This window comes from Astyanax mexicanus, chromosome 7 (assembly GCF_023375975.1).
Source record: "Astyanax mexicanus isolate ESR-SI-001 chromosome 7, AstMex3_surface, whole genome shotgun sequence".
Lineage (NCBI taxonomy): Eukaryota > Metazoa > Chordata > Actinopteri > Characiformes > Acestrorhamphidae > Astyanax > Astyanax mexicanus.
The window spans coordinates 18,562,737-18,574,082 of NC_064414.1; the positions used below are offsets into that span (position 1 = coordinate 18,562,737).

General features: G+C 41.4%; 1 long non-coding RNA gene across 1 annotated transcript; it reads right to left on the bottom strand.

Annotated features, from left to right (window-relative positions):
- Nucleotides 1–483: 483 nt before the first annotated feature.
- Nucleotides 484–6,423, bottom strand: LOC125802914 (uncharacterized). Its single transcript, XR_007439950.1, has 2 exons — nucleotides 6,226–6,423; nucleotides 484–1,135 (listed from the first exon to the last, which is right to left on the bottom strand). It is a non-coding gene; the product is annotated as an uncharacterized LOC125802914 (long non-coding RNA).
- Nucleotides 6,424–11,346: the final 4,923 nt, after the last annotated feature.

The following is an 11,346-nucleotide window of genomic DNA, read 5'->3' on the forward strand; positions in this document are numbered from 1 at the left end:
TTTTACTACGTAGCCACGCTGTTGTAACGTGCAGAATGTGGCTCAGCATTGTCTTGCTGTCTTCCCTGTAAAAGAATACATTCCATGTACGGTGGAGATGCTGCTTTAGTACTTTTTACTGATAACAATCTGGATAGTCCTTTTCTCCTTGGCCCAGAGGACATGATGTCCATCATTTCAAAAAGCAATCAGATCCACAGGACACTTTTTTACTTTGCATCAGTCCATCTCAGACAAACTTGGGCTCAGAGAATCCGGCGAAGGTTCTGGATGTTGTTGATCTCTGGCTTTTGCTTTTGCTTTTGTAGCACTCGTTATGTGCAACGCAGCAGCCACATTAGCTAGTTCACAAAATATCAGAAATTTTATACAACAGTATTACAATAGAAAAAATATATAGGCAGTAAATCCGGGGTTGGACCAGTATCAGAAGACTCTTTAGATTCGCTCGGAGGGCTCTGATTAAAATACAACAGACCGGGATATTTATACAGAGTTCAAGATGCAGGTTATTTATTAAAAGAACAAAAATAAATAAAATGTACCTTTAGTGACTATGAAGAGAATATGGGTGTGGATGAAATTAAATGGGGAAAGGGAAAAAATAATAAAAAGGGGATGTGGCTTAATTCAATGGGGCTTAATACTGTAAATTCACTGAATGAGTTAATAAACAAAACAAAATCCAAAACCTCAAAATAAAGAAATACAGTGCATGCATCTATGCAGTATCAAGTAAATCAGAACACAATCTGCTCAACAACCCTTACAGAACTCATTAACTAATCACAATCTTCTTCGTGAAACAGCATTTAAATGTAAAAAAAAAAAACCAACAGTCCCCTTTTTTTATGTTTGTTTCAGTCCGTGTCTCTTCTTCTTTTTTTTATGATTTGAGTTTGCTATTGTCAGAAAAAGTGGGTCTCTTCACTACCCGGGTAGACTACGTTTTTTTTTTTAGAGAGTGTGTGTGTGTGTGACTCTGCTCCTCTTATCTGTTTCCCTCCTCGAGGCGCCGTTGGGGCTCGGGTGGCGGGAAAACGCTCGCATAGGATTCTGGGGATCGTAGTTTCAGGGTTGGCTCGCCATCTTGGATTTGACAAGTTCACTCGTTTCTCCCGTCTATTAAAACAACCTATATAATACAGGACTTTGTTAAGTAAGTCTGTATAGCACGAATATTCATCTTAACGTGTCTGTAACCGAGTAAAGAGCAAAAATACACACTTATAATCACATATATACACATATAAACAAAACGTTACTGAACTCCGTCATTTCACAGCACTTTATCTCACATATTTCTCACTCCGGTTGTTTTAATAACCTTCTAACTTCTAACATTATCAACACTTTTAACAGCTTAGAACATGAAAACACTAAGTTATATTCGCAAACTCTTTCCTAATCAGCAATATATTGTCACGACTGGCTCTAGGCCGTGACAAATGAATGGAAGACACACAGTGTTTAAATGGCAAAAAATATAAATTTAATGAAGAAATTAGAAAAAGGTTCATGTCCAGACATTTATAAACAAAAAGGCGGCCCAAAGAAAACCTATGTATCAACAAAAAACAACTAAAGCATAATGTCAAACAGAACCAAACCAAGCAGGCCCAGAAAACTGAGCTGCCTGCAGCAAACAGAACAAAAGAAAGGCCTCCCGCAGCACACCTACACAGGTGCATATATTGATTTGGTCTGTAGCCCCACCCCCTAACACCCAATCAGGGGACAGGCACGTCACACACCCCCCCTTAAAAAAACAAACAAAAAAAACAAAAGAAAAACAGAACTCCAACAGCTTTGATCCAGTCCTGCCATCTCCATGTTTCAAGTCCACTCCACACAACCTCCTCATTCACCAGTCTCCACCAGCAACCCTGGCGCCTAGGAAGCAATTTAAGGTAGAGCCAAGAGGGAGAGAAAGCAAAAGAGAAAAATTAAAACACTGGAGAAAAACAAGACAGCAGCCTCAATTTATTTACCCAGTGGACCACGGGACAGGGCATCAGCAATTACATTATCCTGGCCCTTGATATGCCGTATGTCTAGGTGGTACCCCTGTAAAAACAGACACCATCTCATCAATAGCTGGTTCAGATTCTGTAAAGAATGCAAAAAAGTCAAGGGGTTATGATCAGTATACACTACCAGAGAACAAGCCGTACCCACATAGACCTCAAAGTGTTTCAGGGCCCAAATTGGGGCCAAAGCCTCCTTTTCTATTACAGAATAATTCAACTGGTAAGAATTAAATTTTCTTGAGAAAAAAACAACAGGGTGATCAACCCCATACTCAGAAGCCTGCATCAGAACTGCCCCAGCACCAACATTGCTGGCATCAACCTGCAATTTAAAACACTGATCCAAACGAGGTGCGGCTAAAACTGGAGCAACTGTTAGAAGTAGCTTTAATTCCTCAAAAGCTTGCTGACAATTTGGAGTCCAATCAAACTTAACTTGATTTCGTAGCAAATTAGTAAGGGGTGCTGCCACCACTGAGAAATTTCTGCAGAAGGCACGGTAGTACCCAACCATCCCAAGAAAACGCATCAATTCTTTTTTTGTGACTGGAGGAGGAAACTGGTCAATAGCTTGCACTTTCGACTTCAACGGGCACACTTTTCCCTGCCCCACAACCATTCCCAGATAGTTAACAGTAGCCTTAGCAAACTCACATTTTAACAGGTTGATTGTAAGATTAGCTTCAACAAATCTATCAAACAGCTCCCGCATACGAAGAAGGTGAGTGTCCCAAGTATTACTGGTCACCACAAGATCATCTAGATAAACTGCACACCCTTCTAATCCAGAGACAACACGATTCATTAATCGCTGAAATGTAGCGGGAGCATTTCGAAGTCCAAAACTCATGACTTTGTAAGAGTACAAACCAGATGGTGTAATGAAAGCAGAAATTTCTTGGGCTCTTGGTGTTAACGGAACCTGCCAATAACCTTTCAATAGATCGAATTTGCTTACAAACTGGGCAGTTCCCACCTGATCGATACAATCATCCACCCGTGGCAAAGGAAAAGAATCAGGCTTGGTCACTGCATTTACCTTTCGATAATCTGTGCAGAACCTAAAAAAACCGTCAGGTTTATTTACCAACAAACATGGAGAGGCCCAGCTGGAGAAAGAGGGTTCTGCTATGTTGTTTTTAAGCATGTACTCAACTTCTCTATCCAAATGTCTTCTCTTGTCTAGAGAGACACGATAATACCTTTGCCGAATAGGGGTTGCATCACCCACATCAATATCATGCTCTATCCAATTTGTACAGGTAGGTGTATCAGGAAACAGTGACTTGTATTCATAGATCAAGTTAACTAAATCTGCACGTTGTAAAGCAGGTAAATGCCCAAGCATGTCTTGCAGATTGTTCAGAGCTTCAGAATTGTTTAACTGGCCGAGCAAAACAGAATCTCCTGGATCAAACTCAGTGGGTTCTGGAACTGTCAGAACAGAAGAATGAGATGGCTCACTAGATGGATATGATTGCTCTTTAGCAAAACAAATCCCAGCCAAAAGGACAGGCTTGACATCAGTTTCCACTTTACCTTCCAACGTACCTGACTTCCCCAAAGACTCTCGCCCAAAATAGGGTTTTAACAGGTTGACATGGCAAATTCTAGTTGACTTTCTTCTGTCTGGTGTCTCCAACATGTAATTAAGATCAGAAGTCTGTTTCACCACTGTATATGGACCTGCAAACCTGGCCTGAAATGGCGAACCAACAATAGGCAACAAGGCCAGGACTTGGTCACCTGGCTGAAACACACAAACCTCTGACAAACAAACGCTTCATCTTATCCTGGGAAAGGCTTAACCTTTCCTTAGCAAACTGACCAGCCTCATAGAGACGCCTTTGAAAATCACTTACATAACCTAAAACATGATTAGGTGGCTCCGACATTTTTAAACCATCAGTCAACAGTGACAACGGACCACGCACCTTGTGCGCAAACACAAGCTGGTTAGGGCTAAATCCCAAACTTTCCTGGGACGCCTCCCTAGCAGCCAACAATAACCACGGCAACCCTGCTTCCCAATTGTCTTGCATTTGAACACAGTAAGAACGCAGCAAAGCCTTCAGTGTCTGATGAAATCGTTCTAATGCTCCTTGGCTCTGAGCATGATAAGCAGTAGCTTGGTTATGTTTTACATGAAGCTGCTTCAATACCTGGCTAAACAAACTAGAAGTAAAATTAGACCCTTGATCAGACTGTATAACTCGAGGGATTCCAAAAACTGAGATAAACTGTGTCAAAGCTTTAACCACAGATTTTGCAGTGATAGACCGAAGGGGATAGGCTGCAGGATAACGTGTGGCTTGACACATCACAGTCAGGAGATAAGTACTCCCGGCTTTGGACTTGGGTAAGGGGCCGACACAGTCCACAATCAGATGTTCAAAAGGCTGACTAATAGCAGGAATAGGGTAAAGTGGAGCAGGTTTCAATGTTTGATTGGGCTTACCCGTTAACTGGCAAGTGTGGCAGGTCTTAATGTATAAAGATACATCCCTTTTTAACTTTGGCCAAAAGAAATGCTGAAGTATCCTATTGTAGGTCTTTTTAACTCCCAAATGTCCTGACGCATCATGCGCAGTTTGCAGCACCAGACAACGAAACTTTTTGGGAACTACAATTTGCAGAATGGGGTCTCCCACAAAATGAACTCCATGAGGAACCCATTTTCTCACCAACAGTTCATCCTCCAGGAAATAACCTGAAGATACATCCTCAATAACATCAGCAGGTAGAACTCTGTCAAACAACTCACTGAGAGAAGGATCAGCCACCTGCTCCCTTATCAACTCATCACGGGAAACAGAGAGGGAAGAGGGAATTTCGACTGTTTTACCCTCAGAAATTTCTGTTGGAGACAAAGGAACAGAGGTTCATGGTGTTTTACTCATAGCACGTGTCACAGCACAAGAGTTGAATATCTCAGGGGAAACATCCTCCAAAACACCCATCTGACTGTTTGGTGTTGAAGTTACAACCAAAGATGGAGAACCATTTACCCAGACACGGTCACCAGCAAGATTGTTTCCTAGAATCAAATGCACCCCCTCTACTGGCAAACAAGAACGTACACCCAATTCTACCTCTCCATTAACAAGATCAGATGACAGAACAACTCTATGTAGTGGAACAGTCAGTACTTTTAATCCAATTCCTCTAATTAAGACATCACTGCCTGTATATGAATTAGAAGAAAACACAGACTCTAATATAAAAGATTCTGACGCCCCAGTATCCCTCAAAATACGAATGGGAACTTGCTTCGCAGAGCCAACTAAGTGAACAGAACCCTCTGTAACAAATGGAACATACATGGGATCACAAACTTTTCCATCTACAGATTTTAAAACAGGAGGAACTGCTGCAACCAAGCTGACAGATTTTACAGGGGCTGGAGCACTTCTAAAATGTGTTTTAGAGGAAGAAGGGCCCTCTGTTTTTGCCTTCAAAACAGGACATTCATTTTTCCAGTGACCACTGGCACGACAGTAATGGCAGATATTTTCAAGATTTCTAACCTTAGGTGAACGACTCACTTGCTCCCCTACAGCATACACCCCAGAATTAGAAAAAGGATGCCAATTAGAGTCCCTCTTAACAGACCCTCCATGAAAACGATGACCAAATGAAGCCTTATTAATCAAAACACATTCATCCACCAAAACAGAAGCCTCATATGCGGTCTTAACTTTGTGCTCAGTCACGTATGTAGCAAGGCGATCAGAAACAGAATTTTTAAATTGTTCCAGCACAATTAAATTCTTTAGATCTTCCAAAGACTTAACTTCCGATGCTGTACACCACCGATTAAAATGCATTAAAATATCCCTTGCAAATTCTACATGTGTAGAATTTAGGTTTTCTCCACAACCTAAACTTTTGCCTGTAAGCCTCTGGAACCAACTCATAGGCCTGTAGAACAGCAGACTTAACTGTTGTATAATCAGATGCATCTTCTACATTTAAAGCAGAATAAGCCTCCTGAGCCTTACCAGTAAACACACACTGCAACAATAGAGTACGTTCTCCATCCTCCCAGGCCTTGGAAAACTGAGCTGCCTGCAGCAAACAGAACAAAAGAAAGGCCTCCCGCAGCACACCTACACAGGCGCATATATTGATTAGGTCTGTAGCCCCACCCCCTAACACCCAATCAGGGGACAGGCACGTCACAATATGAACTCACCGGAGTCTCCCTCAATCAAACAGCGCAAAAGTTTATCCAACTCGGTTGATAACTAAAAAAATCTCCAACGAGGGTACTTGTGTATCACTGTAGTACAGTTTAAACAGCGTCTTTACTCAATATTTGCTCACACACAAAATGGACATTTATCTCCAGCTCCGTGCAGCACACACACGCTGGGAGAGAGCAAGGTAGAGAGAGAAGAGGGTGGAGAGAGGGGAGAGTGGGAGAGGGAAAAGTGGGAGGGGTCTACACACAGGCTCCTCAGAATGGCTTTACCCAAAGAGTGCTTATTTTACCAGGGTTACACTTTGTTCGACTATTTGCTCATGCAGTTGTTCAAAAAGTGGTGAAGCTAGTCCCATCCTTTCAGGGATTCAAACCCAATTTATACCCAATCATGACACCTGTTAACCGGTACACCTGTGGAATGTTCTAAACAGGTGATTTTTGAGCATTTCTCAACTTTCCCAGTCTTTTTGTTGCCCCTGTTGAGGGTATCAAATTGAAAAAGAGAGTAAATATTTGCAAAAACAATAAAGTTTATTCATTTGAACATTTGAATATCTTGCCTTTGTAGTGTATTTAATTGAATATAGGTTAAAAAGAACACAACATCCCAACTTCATTGGAATTGGGGTTGTATATCAGTGGAATAAAGTTATCTGTTAATGAATAATCTTAATTAATAATTAATTTTTTTTCTGGAACACTGCATTGTCTAAATCTAAAAAGTGTGTTGTGACAGGCCTGTTTGCCATTCATATGATTTATTTTTTTTTTTCTTTTTTTCTTTTCTTTTCTAGTGTGTTGCTGTTTCATCCAGAGCTATAATTAAGCATGTGGGATTTCACTTAGGCCAAATTGCTGCTCTCAGTACAGTCATTATTAGTGGCGTAAGAGTTTCAGAGGTACTCTCTGTCTGCTTGTATATTAAGAGCCCTGGGGGTGGAAGTGTTGGTTGTAAGTGCCATCTCACGATGCCGCCTCAGAGAGCTGCCAAGACATGGCAGGACATTTATTGACTCATGGTCGACACAGTATGGTGCTCCGTCTCTTCCTGTCTCCTGCTCGCTGTCCTGCTCTGTTTCTTTTCTCCCGAATTTGAAGCCCCTCCAGTCCGTGGCCAGAATGCACATGCTTCACTTCATTGCTTTAGACTTTTTTTATAAGGACTCTGCTGGATTGCCCTGTGGGGGAACGCTCTGCGTGCGTCTCTTTTTCACATTCATTAGAAGATCATGAGCAGTGGTAGTGGTGGGGAGGGGGGGGGGGGAGGATCTCTATTCACACAGACTGAGGGCTTATTTTAGTCTGTGCTCGTGTTACAGGTAGAGCGGTAATGTAAGTGATCCCGGCTCAGACTGACGTAGTGAAGTGCTGGTGATACTGCAGGACTGACCCTGTCTGTGTGGACAGGGAGCACAAAGCACATTCACTGCAGCACATTCTGATGGGGCATGGCTTATGGGACTGGCCTTTTTAATTTGGTCATTCAGTGTGTTAAAAATCTGAGCTGAATTTAAAGTAAATTAATCCTCTTTTAAGCAGCTTTTTATTTTATATGTAGTGCAAGCAGAACAATAAGTGATTTACAAGCTGTAGCAACAATGGCTGTATTTTCCAATTTTTCACCCGCATGGAACCTGCAACGTTCTGGTTCGTAAATCTAATTTTTAACTGTTTTTTTCAGCATTTCCACCAACAATAGTACATTCCAGAAACTGGAATGTTCATTTGCAGTGGAAAGCAAAAACGACTCGTTTTTTTTTTTTTTTTTTTTTTTTTTTTTTTTTTAGCTTGAACTGTGTCTACATCTGTGGGCGTGTCTATTTGTACAGAAACACTGCCGCTGTGCGATGCCCTCTGTTGATTACGTATGATGTGAGGATTTGACGCTTCCACTAAAACTGTTAGAAAAGCGGGCTGGTTCGCTGAAAAGCACTACTGTTTTTATACGCCCAAACTGAAGGAGTTCTTTTGGTGAAAAAGCACTAACCGTGTAAATGGATGTTATACTAGATGTGATGTTTTCATTGTTTCCTCTAACTGTAAAATGTTCCCCGTGCCACTGGTTGCAACACAACCCCAAAGCATGTTTAATCCATCCCCTTACTTAACAGCTGGAGAGGTGTTACTTTCATGAAATTCTGCACCCAAACAAAAAACAATAAAAACATACTTTGCTTATTGCAGACAAAACACTGAAATTTAACTTCATCAAGCCATGGGACTTGTTTTCAGAAAGCATCAGGCTTGTTTAGATTTCCGAGAAAATGATTGCAGGAAAATGTTTCAGTCTTCTGGTGACTATTCAGTTCAAGCCATATTGGTGCAGATGTTGCTGCACAGTAGAATAGTGATCATGTTAAAGCTATTTTACAGCAAGACAGTATTTCTGTGACTTTCTTAGTTTTTTTTCTGCCTTTTCAGAACTCAGCTTAACTTAACTTTTACCTGTTAACTGCCATTCTTTAGCTACAAAGTTTAGCACAAGCTATGGAAAGAGTGACACAGTGATGTCAGAATCATAGTGATCTCGGGAGACGGCAAGTTGTTTAAAAATGAATATTCTGTTTAGATTTAGCTGATATTTTAAACTTCTGTTTAAGGACTTTTTTTTTACTCCAGTACAGTGGAAAGTGGAGTGCATATTATCCATAGGTCTGTTCTCACCTGTGCCACTTTCGTCATCCCTTCCTGCTTCCTGAAGATTTCTGCAGCTGTACCGAGCTTGCCGTAGGCTTCAGCGATTCCTGGCGACTTTGCAGGTTGCACATTATGTCTGGTTGAGCGCATCCTTTCCCAGGAGCTGTGAATCACATGAGAGGGGACCGAAAAAAGAGCCTCTTCAGCACTGTTCCGACTCCCCCAAGTGCACGCAGCCAGAGGTCAGCCGCTATTAAAGAGACATAAAGTGATTACAAATCTGGTTCACTGTTGGGTTGCCATTTCTGTCCTTCTGTATATTATACACACAAACACACACACAAACACACACAGAGGCGGATCATACATGTGAGTTTTTCTTCTTTATTTTACTCTGGCATCCTTTGGTTGGCGCACCTGATTGATGCATGGTAATGAGTGCCTTTTCATGTTGATTGTGCTTTGGCTCAGTTCCCTGCTTTTTATGTGCAGCAGTGGAGCTGAGAGTAGGCAGTATTGGCAGTGGGCAGTATAGCTGCTCTCTATAGGAATCACTGCAGCCTCTTCCACGTCAGCTGATGCATATTCAGATGGTGTGTCTTTCAATATCCTGGCCATCATCTCAGCACTGCTCTCTGAAGAGGATCTCTCTTTGTGGTATTAGAGTGTGGTGAAAATTGACAGCCTTTATATTTGATAGATTCTGCCTCTTTTGTCGTGGTATAGTGGGAGTACCGAGTACCTGTGGAGTGGATGTTTCATCAGGCCTGGAATAGATTTCTCTGCTGTACCTGGATTGTGGGAATAAATTAATTCCCACATAGCTTCACTCAAAGCGAGCTCGGTCACATCAACGTTTATTAATGGATGGCTACCAATCATATACATACCAAGCGTAATCTTGGGGTTAACAGAGAGAAAAGCACAAATACATGCAAAAAGAGCACAAATTAGGGGCGGTCTGTGTAGTTATAGTGGATTGACCTGTTCAGAGGGATTGCATGATGTTTGGTGGCTGTCAGGACGGAGAAACTCTATGGCTTGGGCATGTGCGAAAATGAATGTAAGGGAATGGGAGGAAAGATTTATGTAAAAATGAAAAACAGATGAGTGCGGGTCTATATGGCTGTGGATTATAGATTGAAGCTGAATAGTGCTGCGCGACATTGCAGCTATTTTGCTATAAATATATATTGCGATTAATGCTGGGTGGTATAACTAAAAAAAATGCAAATCACAGTATTTTTCAAGATTCTGATGTTTTTTTAATTATTATTAATTTATTTATATATTTTTTGTGCTTTAATATAGGTTTGTGACTTGCTGTACTGTTAGCAGTACAGATAACATCAAACATTAAAGCTTTAAATTCTGGTTTTATTTAGTATAAAGTTTACTTTGTCCCACAGAATTATACAATTTATGAAGGAATCAGACTTCATTATCAGAAAAAAAACAGCTGAAGAATGTACCGTATTTTTCGGGCTATAAGGCGCACTTAAAATACTTATTTTTTCCCAAAAATCGTCATTGCGCCTTATAATGCAGTGCGCCTTGTGTATGGATTTTGCTTGTGTTTACTGACCTTGATTTTATGTGGTACACGGCGCTCTGTTGTGCAGAATTCCTCACCCACGCCAGAAAAAGATCCCCCTCTTGGGCTAGCGCGCGGTTACCTTTGACTGCCGTACTGCCTCTCGGCTGTGGCTCAGGGTAGCTAGTTTCCACTGTAGCTCCGTGGCCAGAACAAGGTGCCGGTAAACTTTCCTTTCCACCCGTTCTGGGGTAATAGCACAAACTGTTTCTTTTTAGCGCCCACTTCTAAGTAAAGTTAACCTCTTAACACGCGCTGGCCCACCGGCGGGCCAGAAATATTTAATATTTCATAACTGGCTGTGTTTCTGAATAGTTATGAACAGTTACAGGTTCAATATAGACATCCAATATACCATTTTAAAGCTTAGAATCTCTGCTTTTGAGCTATTTAGCCTATTTAGCGGAATATCCTTTCAGAAAATAAACATTTAGGGCGAAATATGCCTTGGTTATGATTTTAATAATTCATAACTCTCATATTTGCATTTATCGTTCGTCCATATTTCATCGAATGCGGTCATGTCATACACCATTCGAACCGTCTGGCTCTCCGGATTCCAGAACTGTGCTTTTACTGTAGGATGTATGTTTCATGAATTAGAGCTGCGTCAGAGCGCATGTTTCCAGTAATAAAAGGCTCTCCGGTCACTGCCGCCACCCCCCGAACACACACCCGCGCTCAGCCACAGGTCCTACCTTCAAAACGCGTCCAGACTAAAGAGAATCCATCAATCCAGTCTCCTGTAATCCCCAGTTATATCCAAACAGCGCTGGAAATCACTTCATCCAGAAATGAAACTTATCCAATCTTTATCTCTGTTTTAAAACCGTTTTATTCACCGAATTCGGCACAACACGCTATTATAGTCAGAAGCC